Source organism: Trematomus bernacchii, unplaced genomic scaffold, assembly GCF_902827165.1.
Source record: "Trematomus bernacchii unplaced genomic scaffold, fTreBer1.1, whole genome shotgun sequence".
In the NCBI taxonomy this organism is placed as follows: domain Eukaryota; kingdom Metazoa; phylum Chordata; class Actinopteri; order Perciformes; family Nototheniidae; genus Trematomus; species Trematomus bernacchii.
Window position 1 is genome coordinate 13839 of NW_022987699.1, and position 12168 is coordinate 26006.

The following is a 12168-nucleotide window of genomic DNA, read 5'->3' on the forward strand; positions in this document are numbered from 1 at the left end:
ATATTGATATGATACATTATATTTATTATGTCTGTCACTAAAGCTTCAGCTGAGCTTAGGTCACTCAGAGTTAGCTGAACACTCTGGGTAGAAACTTCACTTGCATGCTGGTTGATGGCTTGTTAAATGGAAAGCGGTGATTATAGCTATTCTCACCTCTCTAATCACTGTCATGGGACTTTTGGCTCTGAGTGGCTGTTGCATTATTCCCTGTGTTAGAGGACTTGTTATGAAAGCTATTGACAAGTCAGTATCAAACCTTTGTTAGCCTATCAACCTCTGTCAGTGGCGAACCGTGTCTATCACAACTGGACCTTCTGTAGACACACACACCCCCCACCATTATAATGTCCGTCTTTTCACTGAATGGTCATCTTGTAAAGGGAACTGACAACAATTCCTCAACAACATCATCTTCACCTGCTGCCATTTCAACGTTAAAAACAATAACATTTCAAATGAATTGCTACGTCGCATTTCTCTAGATCCTCTGTCTCTCTCCAGTGAACTAGCGGGTCTTCTAGAGCACCTGGAACCGAGGGAAACTCTGAGAGAACACGCCCATTGGCAACAAATCAATATATGATTGGTTGATCAACCTGTCAATCAAAGGCTCTCATTCAGTGTGAGGGCCAGGGCCTTCTATCAAGGATATAGAATACCTGGTTGAAGGATATTCTACCCAGAGACCCAGAAACATATCTGATTGGTTGCATTTCTTTTCTAACACAAAACCACTGAAATGCAAAGTGCATGGTCCGAGAAGGACAAACAAATCAACGTAACACTGTAATATTACAGATCAACAACACAGATACCATTCTCATTTATTCATTTTATTGACATTTTATAAAATGTTTATTTATATAATTAAATAAAAACATTTGTTTGTTTTATCTGAGTGTTTCAGGACATTTTCTGAATACCTTGAATGCCCTGACGGTTCACCACTGGTGTAGGCCAGGGACCAGCCACAATGAGCCATTCTGTGCAGTTTGGGATCGGCCTTAATAAGCTATTCCCTTTAAGCAGCGTGGCTTTGAGTGGAATATAGTATCTAGTGATAGTGCTATGTGTAGGCCTGGGACCAGCCACAATGAGACTTCTGTGCAGTTACGGCTTGTTTAGGTTGAGCTTCATGTGGTGTGCAGTCAGCCACTGAGAGATGACAGGAGAACACACACAGGTCTACAAGCAAATGCATCATTCTGAGAGATGATGTTCAGAGACACTTTTAATTGTGGGCCTTCTCAATTTACTGCTATCAAGTCAAGCTGGTTGGCAAACACTGGAAAAGATCTTTATACATCCATTTACCATGCAGTTCATTTACTCTAACTGCCCTGTATCTCAGTGAGCAATCAAGCACTTCTTACAGTTTCTACGTTAGGGAAGACCTTTGTAACAATTTACAACTACATACACTTTTGAAAAAAAGTTGGGTGCAAAAGAAACGTCTTGAGTCATGAGATCATTGACAGATTGTTTTGTCTTCAAACCTTTATTGAACTCAATAAACATTTTACATAGATTATTAGGAGCTATTAAATGCTGCTCTAAAGAAAGCTTTATTAAACTGCATATATGTCACAGCAGTTTGTACACAACAAGTTCAGCCCGAGGAGATCATTTCACCATTTTACAAAGAAGAGAAAGATTTCTGCCAGTAAAAGAAAGTTTATCTATACAGCACATATCAACAAGGCAATTCAAAAGGCTTTACAAAAACATCAAAATACTTACGACAAAGTGCAAAAGAAACATTTAAAAAACACATTTGAATACATTGAAAAACATTTATTAAAAAGTGTGAGACACTTGATTACTGGGAGTTTCTGCAGATATACGGAGCATTATAACTAAATGCTGCTCCTCCACGTAAAGGCACAACCAAAGTGTAGCCGCGTCACTACCAACATTTTAACCACACGACTAGACGATATCTCTTGCTACACTCATGTAATGTCCATGTCCCCCGAGACCAGGGACATTACAACAGGACTGGAAGTGGTCTCCTCCTACAGAGAACACAGAGACACTGAGGAGTTTAATGACCAGAGCCCAAACCCAGCATACAGAGGTTCAGTGAATGTGGTTCTGAAGGTGTGGAGGTGGGTCAGTGTGTCAGAGGAGACTCTGTAGAAGGAGAGAGAGCCAGCAGGATGATCCAGATACACTGCTACTCTACCAGAGGAGGAGGAGGAGGATAAGGAGGAGGAGGAGGAGGAGGAGGGGGAGGAGGGGGAGGAGGGGGAGGAGGGGGAGGAGGGGAGGAGGGGGAGGAGGAGGAGGGGGGGAGGGGGAGGAGGAGATGCGTGTTACTGTCTTATTATGCCAGACAGAGTAACCTTCATCAGAGCAGCTCAGACTCCAGGACTGATCATTCCATCCAAACTGAGAGTCCCCCCTGTTTCCTCTCCTCCTGATTCCTCTGTAAGTCACTGATATAAAAACCCCTCCTCTCCACTTGACCTCCCAGTAACAGCGACCAGTCAGAGCTTCTCTACACATCAGCTGTTCCCAGGAGTCAAACCTCTCTGGATGAGCAGGATATGGCTGATCCTCTCTCACATGTGTCACCGTCCTGTTGTTGACAGACAGTTGGAGTTTCCTGTGTGCTGTGTTTGTGTCCAGTGTGAGTTCACAGGAATCTGATAGAGAGTAAAAGATCCAGCATTAGTTTATCATCAGTTTCATACGAAAGCTTTATGTATTTTGTGTACTGATGTTGTTTACTTGTTTGTCATCATAAGTCAACATGAATCCACACTTACACTTCATCAGACCAGGTTTTAACCTCTGCTCTCCACCATGGTCCAGTCTGGAGAAAGAAACACAGTCAGGATGAGTTTCTAATGCATTATAAAATCTTATAGGTGTAAGAACAGGTGTTCTCGTGTGTTGCGCAAAAGTTCAGATATTTCCCCAAACAACAGAGGTTTGATCCGGTGTCTTCCCATTTCTACCCTTTTTTACTTTAGGCCACATAATAAATGATACTTGTTTTGCTTGGTCGTGTGTCTTAGGGTTAGGGTTAGAGTTTATAGATCTAATGATGCATCCAATGAAGCATTGCATGAAGTCTGTTGACGAATCAGAGGCTGTTGTTGGGGCTGCATGGGACAGGGGTCGAAATGGGAATAAACCGTTTGATCCTACTGGTGGTTCTAGAATGAAAATCAAATGATCACTATTAATGTCCGAGAACAGAATTTTCATTTCAATATATTTAGTAGTTGTTAAGATTTAATAGTCAGGACCAGAGTTGGGTGTAACGCGTTACACCCAACTCTGTAATAATAATGTAATAATATTACTTTTGTCGGTAACGGAGTAGTGTAACGCGTTACTTTTATAATTCAGTAATCACACTACAGTTACTAACATAGACAGGAATGTGACGGTGAGGTGCAAACTGTGTCCAGGCCAGAAGCTGTTATCCACTGCTGCAAACACCACGTCAAACCTCAACAAACACCTGCAAAGAACACATGCTAAGGTGAAGCTAATAGCTAAGGACCCCCGAACCCAGAGTGAGGATGTTGTGAGTGCGCCGCCGCCGACTCTGAAGCGGCACAAATTAGAATTTGGAGGACCGGTAACCAAAGCAGAGATGGACAGGCTTGTAGCATCCTTCATAGTAGAGGTAATGTTGCCCATTTGCACAGTGGAATCACCATCGCATCGTTCAGAGATATACTGCGCAAAATACAGATAGCAGGAGACAGAGGACAGCCATAGTCAGAGCTATCTGGATCAGTCTTATGCGACAATGGAAACTGAACTAAAGAGAACATTTGAAACTTTAGCAGTCTGTGTGATCTGCCTGTAGGGAGGGGCGGGCCGGCCCTGCGAGTAAAGTAACGAGTAAAGTAACGAGTAAAGTAACGAGTTACTTTATGTAGAGAGTAACGAAGTAGTGTAAGATATTACTTTTTTTTAAAGTAATATGTAATATGTAATATATTACTTTTTTTTAGTAACGACCCCATCTCTGGTCAGGACCTAAGTAGAGAACCAACACATCCCTTATAAATAATGAAAATTAGAAAGATTTTACTTCCTCAATTTTAATGGTGGTTTCCATTCAATAAGATTTTAAGGGATCAGTGTGTTTCCTTACTCAGGCTTTAAAACTTATCTGAACAGAATTAAGAGAAACAAGAAGTTATTCATGCTGACTGACTGACTTCATTCTCCATACCTGAGAGTGTACAGTCTGCAGAGTGGATCCTCCTGTAGAGCAGACAGCAGCTTCACTCCTGAGTCTCCTGGATGATTGTAGCTCAGGTCCAGCTCTCTCAGATGAGAGGGGTTGGAGACCAGAGCTGAGGCCAGAGAAACACAGCCTTTGTTTGTGACCAGACAACCTGACAGACTGAACACACACACACACACACACACACACATCACACACACACACACACACACACACTCACACACACACACACACACACACACACACACACACACACACACACACACACACACACACACACACACACACACAACATACACACACACACACACACACACACACACACACACCACACACACACACACACACACACACCACACACACACACACACACACACACACACCACACACACACACACACACACACACACACACACACACACACACACACACACACACACACACACACACACACACACACACACACACACACACACACACACACACACCACACACACACCACACACACACACACACACACACACACACACACACACACACACACACACAACACACACACACACACACACACACACACACACACACACACACACACACCCTATTTCAATATGCTTTTCAGAGTGATATGGAATAAATCGTGTGAAAACTTTATATAGCCCCATTGGTGCTGCATCATTTAAATAAATAGTTAAGAACAGCATTAATAATTACTGTGTAAAAAAGGAATAATCTTCTCATCTAACCTGAAAGTCTCGAGTAGTGAAAACACAAAAACCCTTGAATATTGGTGCCCCTTAGTCCCAAAGAGGCTCTTTGATAAGTCATTTGAATAATTAAATATATTAATCCAATGAAATCTTACGGGGTAAACTTTAAATAAACTGCAGAATACTGACCTGAGAGTTTCCAGCTCACAATGTGGACTCTTTAGTCCATCAGACAGGTTCTTCACTCCTGAATCCTGCAGGTTGTTGTTACTCAGGTCCAGCTCTCTCAGACTAGAGGACTGGGAGCTGAGGACTGAGGACAGAGCTTCACAGCTTCTCTCTGACAGGTTACAGCCACTCAGCCTGAAAGAGGATTTTCATCAGACCAAAAAACAGGTAATACATGAAAAAGAGAGCTCAGAGGACCCTTACTTTAAACTATTTTAGACCTACCTAATAGTTTCCAGAGAACAGGGTGGACTCCCCAGTCCAGCAGACAGGTTCTTCACTCCTGAATCCTTCAGGTCGTTGTTACTCAGGTCCAGCTCTCTCAGACTAGAGGACTGGGAGCTGAGGACTGAGGACAGAGCTTCACAGCTTCTCTCTGACAGCTTACAGCCGCTCAGCCTGAAGGATTTTTTTAAATAAATACAAAAAAGTAAGTATTATTTCTCATCTATGACATACCAACACGTTGGATAATGTTTGTATTCCTTTTATCCATCCACCTACACAGCTTTGTTGGATGCTTTGACCACTGGCAGCAGCCTCAGAAGAGCCTCCTCTGAAGCAGAGTATTTCTTCAGGTCAAACACGTCCAGATCTTCTCCTGATGACATTAAGATGAAGACCAGAGCTGACCACTGAGCAGGAGAGAGACTATCTGTGGAGAGACTTCCTAATCTCAGGTACCATTGGATCTGCTCCACTAGAGAACGATCATTCAGTTCATTCAGACAGTGGAACAGGTTGATGCTTCTCTCTGGAGACAGATCCTCATCCATCTTCTTCTTGATGTACTGGACTGTTTCCTTTTTTATCTCTGAGCTACTTCCTGTCTGTGTCAGCAGGCCTCGTAGGAGAGTCTGATTGGTCTGCAGTGAAAGACCCAGGAGGAAGCGGAGGAACAAGTCCAGGTGTCCGTTTGGACTCTGTAAGGCCTTGTCCACAGCACTCTGGTAGAAACGTATTAATTTGCCCTCATAATCTTTAGACCGTTGGTAGGAGGGTTGTTGTTTCTCTGACAGCAGGTTGACTCCAGAGTTGATGAAGGTCAGATGGACATGAAGAGCAGCCAGAAACTCCTGAACGCTCAGATGGACGAAGCAGAACACCTTGTCCTGGTACAGTCCTCTCTCCTCTCTAAAGACCTGTGTGAACACTCCTGAGTACACTGAGGCTGCTCTGATATTGATGCCACACTCTGTCAGGTCGGACTCATAGAAGATCAGGTTGCCTTTCTGCAGCTGCTCAAAAGCCAGTTTCCCCAGAGACTCCATCATCGTCGTGCTCTCTGGACTCCAGTGTGGATCTGTCTCAGCTCCACCACCATACTTGATGTTCTTCACTTTGGACTGAACCACCAGGAAGTGGATGTACATCTCAGTCAGGGTCTTGGGCAGCTCTCCTCCCTCTCTAGTTTTCAACACCTCCTCCAGAACTGTAGCAGAGATCCAGCAGAAGACTGGGATGTGGCACATGATGTGGAGGCTTCGTGAGGTCTTGATGTGGGAGATGATGGTGCCGGCCTGCTTCTGATCTCTGAATCTCTTCCTGAAGTACTCCTCCTTCTGTGGGTCAGTGAACCCTCGGACCTCTGTCACCATGTCCACACACTCAGGAGGGATCTGATTGGCTGCTGCAGGTCGTGTGGTTATCCAGAGGCGAGCAGAGGGAAGCAGCTTCCCCCTGATGAGGTTTGTCAGCAGCACATCCACTGAGGTGGACTCTGTGACGTCAGTCAGGATCTCAGTGTTGAGGAAGTCCAGAGGAAGTCGACACTCATCCAGACCGTCAAAGATGAACACAACCGAGAACTGATCAAACCTGCAGATTCCTGCGTCTCTGGTTTCAGTGAAGAAGTGATGAACAAGTTCCACCAAGCTGTACTTGTTCTCTCTCACCACATTCAGCTCTCTGAAGGTGAATGGAAATGTGAACTGGATGTCCTGGTTGGCTTTGCCTTCAGCCCAGTCCAGAGTGAACTTCTGTGTTAAGACTGTTTTCCCAATGCCAGCCACGCCCTTTGTCATCACTGCTCTGATTGGTGCATCTCTTCCAGGTGAGGCTTTAAAGAGGTCTTCTTGTCTGATGGTTGTTTCTGGTCTGTCTGGTTTCCTGGAAGCTGTTTCAATCTGTCTGACCTCATGTTCCTCATTGACCTCTGCAGACCCCCCCTCTGTGATGTAGAGCTCTGTGTAGATCTGGTTCAGAAGGGTTGGGTTTCCTGCTTTAGCAATGCCCTCAAACACACACTGGAACTTCTCCTTCAGGGTGGATTTGAGTTTACGTTTGCAGACTGCAGCAGCAGTTCCTGAGTGGACAAACAAGAAATGTGATTAAAAAGTAAATAAGATGTCAGTCAGCGTCTAAAAAATACATCAAATTTGGTAAAGTGATTCATTTGCGCAATTTTTTGTTACAGATTAATCGTGAACATTAACGTTCACGAGTTTCATATCAACATAGTTAACTGTTTAGCTCCATTTATTAGTAATATACCCGTACAAAAAATATTTACAGCACAACGTTTTGATCTCTTTATTGTTACTTCCTTCACTAATGTTTTAGTACCAGTAGTAACCAGTAAGCGTATTCACTGATTAAAGACAACGTTTTATAAAGTGAACCTCCTCCCATCTCTCCTCCATCTCCTCTCCATCGTGTTAAATGTGTTAAATCCTCTTACTGCTCTGCAGACGCTCAGCCAGCTCCTCCTGCTTCATGCTCCTCAGGAAGTGCAGTGAGATGCTCAGAAAGGCCTCTCTGCTCCTCTGCTCTTCATCCTCACCGTCCAACACCTCCTCATCCTCCCTCTGACTCTCTAAGCATTCTGGGTAATCTGAAGTCAGGACTGTCTGGATCTTCTTCAGCTCGTTCTTCACAAAAGTGACGATGTGGTCCTCCAGCAGCTGGAACAGAGTCAAATGTAGCGTGAATCAGACATGGAGACGGCTCTGACCCCTCAGAGTAACGGCTAACTTCACAGTGACACTCTAAATAGGAGATAAATGCCGAATACGTTGTAATGCGAGAAAGGAACTTTAACCATTTGGTATCCAGCACGAGGTGTGACTTGATGCTTCACTGTTTGTAACAAATGAATACAATTAAATGATAGAAAATGCCTTAATATGATTGTAAAATAGGGAGAACAAATTATGTTCAGTCATTTAACAGTTAGATATTGCAATTCTGATTCCATAGATGTGTCTCCCATCACCTAAAACCCCTCACTATTCTCTCAACTCAGTATTTACATTTTTTGATCAAAAGAAAATCAACAATATATTTAAAAACTATAACTCCCATTACATCAGCTTTGTACAGTGATGCAAAACTACACCATATTAGTAGTTTCTTTTTGGTATGCAAAGAGGTGGTGATAAGGGTTTTTAAAAGCCTATCTACCGATTTGATCAAATATAAAAGTCAGCCGAATTAGTATTGATACTGCAAGGAGACGTATTGTGTGAAGAGAACTTGAAGATGTTGTGTAATTGCTGCAGCCTGTCCTCCTACAAAAAACGACCATATAGGCCAATTGTTCATGCCCTTATTACGACCCAGAGACACGTTTTAAAGTGTATGTTGTTTCTTACACGACCACTAGAGGTGCTCTAGTGGTCGTGTAAGAAACAACATGCTCCCGGCCCGTTCATTGCAAACGCTCCGGAGGGACGTTTATTCACAAATAACCCTCACGGGTAAATCCTAAATTGTGGAATAGTTTGGCCATTAAAATGCTTTTTGATTCGATTTCTGGCGAGAAGTGTATATTGTACTCTTAGAATCCACGTCCAGTCGATGTGTAGGATCTATGTAAGGGATAATGAGGGATCTAGATCTGCATGAAGGTGTTCTTTTCCCCATAATGACCAAGTCGCTGCACATTATCCCGCTTATTACATGGCCACATTCTCAAAAAAGTAACGATATGACTCCCAATATTAATTGAAATGCTTTTATGGATTTAGAAAATGATTTTATTGATTTAAAAAATAGTTGTATTGATTTAAATTGACATGCATCCGCTAAGAAAAATAGTCCATTGTTACTGTTTGAACTAACGTAGCAACGGCAGGAACTGCTTCGATAGCGTTTTTGAGGAGCTTTTTGATTACAGATTTGAAAACATCGTTGCTTGCTTTAAAAGTAGCACAATTCATTATGTCAAAGCTTGGAAAGTATCTAGATATCCCTGCCCTAATGCCAAAGGAACTGGCAACTGAATATGTGTCGCCGTTTGATGTCTATGTCTGGACCGCTGCGTAAAAAGGAGGGTTTCTGCCCGTTACTTCTCCGCTGTTTTCTTGTCGCTCTTGTCTTGTCAGTTAGAAAAGCAAACTGCATGCAGTTTGCTTTTCGGCCAAACTGTATACAGTTCAATCGAACGGACTTGTTTGTGCAGATGTGAGCGTCCTTAACAACGGTCAATAAGTCCTTGACAGCGGTCTGTCTGTTCTGGATTAACAACGTGTCACGTGTTCCGAATTGACCAATCAGAATCGAGTATTCAACTAAACCATGTAATAAAGTTTGATAGATATTACGAAGATGATTTGAGGTTTCGCCAGGATAACGTGTATATGGGGCAACTTCCATGTAAAGCTAGCGTGGGTGAAAACAGTTTTTCCGGTCTCGAAGTTTTCATAATAAAACCGGATATATTCCCCTCACTGTCAAATGATTACACAGTGATATCTGCATTACTCATCCACTAAAAAACATCAGTTTATCTTTGTTAATTACACAATATTGATTGGTTTAAATTGTGTACAATGCTTTTGTGTTTTTAACCTTCGATTCAGAGAAACAAATAGTTTTTTCGGAGTGTAGACACTACAGTTTCCGAAGACACTACACTACCCAGAATCCCCAGCTATCGTTTGGGACTACAACATCCGCCTTGCTTTACAAACCCCGTGATTAGTCATCAAGCCCTGTGATTGGATGTTGGAGTGGCAGTGCGACAAGGTTACGCTGAGCGTCAAACAGCTCTATGAAATGGAATGGAACCACGGCAGACTTTCCAAAACTGGAATTGGACGGGTCCAGCCCCCGGGTTTTTTTCTTATTCAAAAGAAGACCTTAACTTAAAGTATTCTTTAATGTTTAAAGTGGACCTATCATGCTATATTTGAATAATATAGTGTAGGACCATACCTATATAAGGCATATTTATACTTTTTTTTTTTCAAAATACCAAACAGATCATGCATTTTAGCCATGCCTCATTTCGCTCAATTTGACAATTTATAGCTCTGTTTTTGCAAGGGTTGATTCTGTGAGCAACAGCACCATCTAGAGGCCTGGCATATGTACTACAGCGTCTCCAGCGCTTTCGAACGGCAATGGCCGTGGCTGTCTCCTCCTGATTGGTGGAGTTGGCCCAATAGCCGTAGCGCCACCGTCCTGACGTCAGGATAGTGTTCAAATCTGGATCAGTTTTTATCAGATCCGTTGCAGCCCCTTTTTTAGAGATTTGGGTATGGAGGAAAATAGAGAGGGTTGTGTTTTCTGACACTTGGTGAGTTCCCTGGAACACCGGGGACACATATTCATGTAGAAAAGACGTACAAAAGTGCATTTTGCATGATAGGTCCCCTTTAAATAAAGCCTTATTAGTTTGTCTGTTTTGAGAAAAGCAAGCACACTCGGAATAAAGTATTATTTTTGTTTTTTTAAATGTTTTCGGATTTCACATCGCATAACCACCATATCCCAACGTGCATTGCGGCTAAACAATCCAATCACCGAGCTGAGGATCTTTCCTACGTCTGTTTCCGGTATTGTTCCTGTAAAAACATTCCCAGTTAAACAGAAACAAATCGCTAAATCAAAAGATAAAACACTGGCATGTAATTTACGTTAGAATAAATAGAATGGTTTTGAATAATAGATGAGAGTAAAATCTACGTCACTTTACAGCCCCGCCCACTTTGGGGAAACCAACGCTGTCATTTGAACGGCGATCAAGCCTGAAGCCACAGAGCTCTTCTTTTACTGTCCTTTCTTCTTAGAGGAAGTACAGAAACACGTAACTCTGGATTTGTTTTAATGTTTGAGGTGCAATAAACGACACAGCAGCTTTTTGGCAGGATAAAACTATTATTTTCTGCCTCGCTCATGAGAGAAACAGCTGGAGAAATTACAGCCTCGCCTACTGATTTTAATTTAACCATATATCGAGCCAGATTCTCGATTTCAAATGTGTGCTCTCAAATGGTATTTATAAATGACTACTATCATTATTATATGGAAGACAATAAATGGCAAAGATATGTAGAAAATAACCGTATTTAAGATACGTTGATAACAAACGTAACGTAACGCTCCTGTGGGTCGCATTATGGGTCGGAACAATCGGCCTATTTGGTCGTATTAGTTGGAGGACTTGTTGAATTGCTGATATATTTATGATCCACGTCACAAATTCAGTTTTCGGCGGCAGTTCTTCCAGTTTGTCCAAAGGTCTTCTAATCAGGGCTCTATAAAAAAGGAACTACGGCAGAAGTAAAACAACATATCCCAACGTGCATTGAGGCTACAACATCCAATCGGGTGTATGCAGCGAGAGCTGCGTCCCTAGCAACCACGCTACTATAGAAACGCAGACACCGGAAATACTGTTTCCGGTGTCGGCGAAAAGTCGAAAGTCGTGATAGAGGCTTGCTTGTCAACATCCGGGTATTTCTCCAATGGTGGGCCATGTTAACAATACCGTGTAACTGTGACGTTTTGAGGGGGTAAGATCGTGAGCACACACTAACCATAAATATGGAGTCCAGGTCAGTTTGATGCTGCTGGGCAGACTGACCCCTGGGACCCTCTGATCTCTGCTGATGAACTCTGTGGAGCAAAGAGCAGGATTTTAAAACAAATACAGAAACTAAGAGTTACATGAACTGTGTTTGAAGATCCTCCTTCAAACTGGACATACAGCTTAAAAAAGATGTCCATGGTTAGGGATGCATATCGTTTACTTTTTTACGATACCGATACCGATACCACTGAACGATA

General features: G+C 42.6%; 1 pseudogene; it reads right to left on the minus strand.

The window, feature by feature from the left end:
- Nucleotides 1–1955: 1955 nt before the first annotated feature.
- LOC117490062 overlaps nt 1956–12168 on the minus strand; it is a 46979-nt pseudogene continuing 36766 nt past the window's right edge.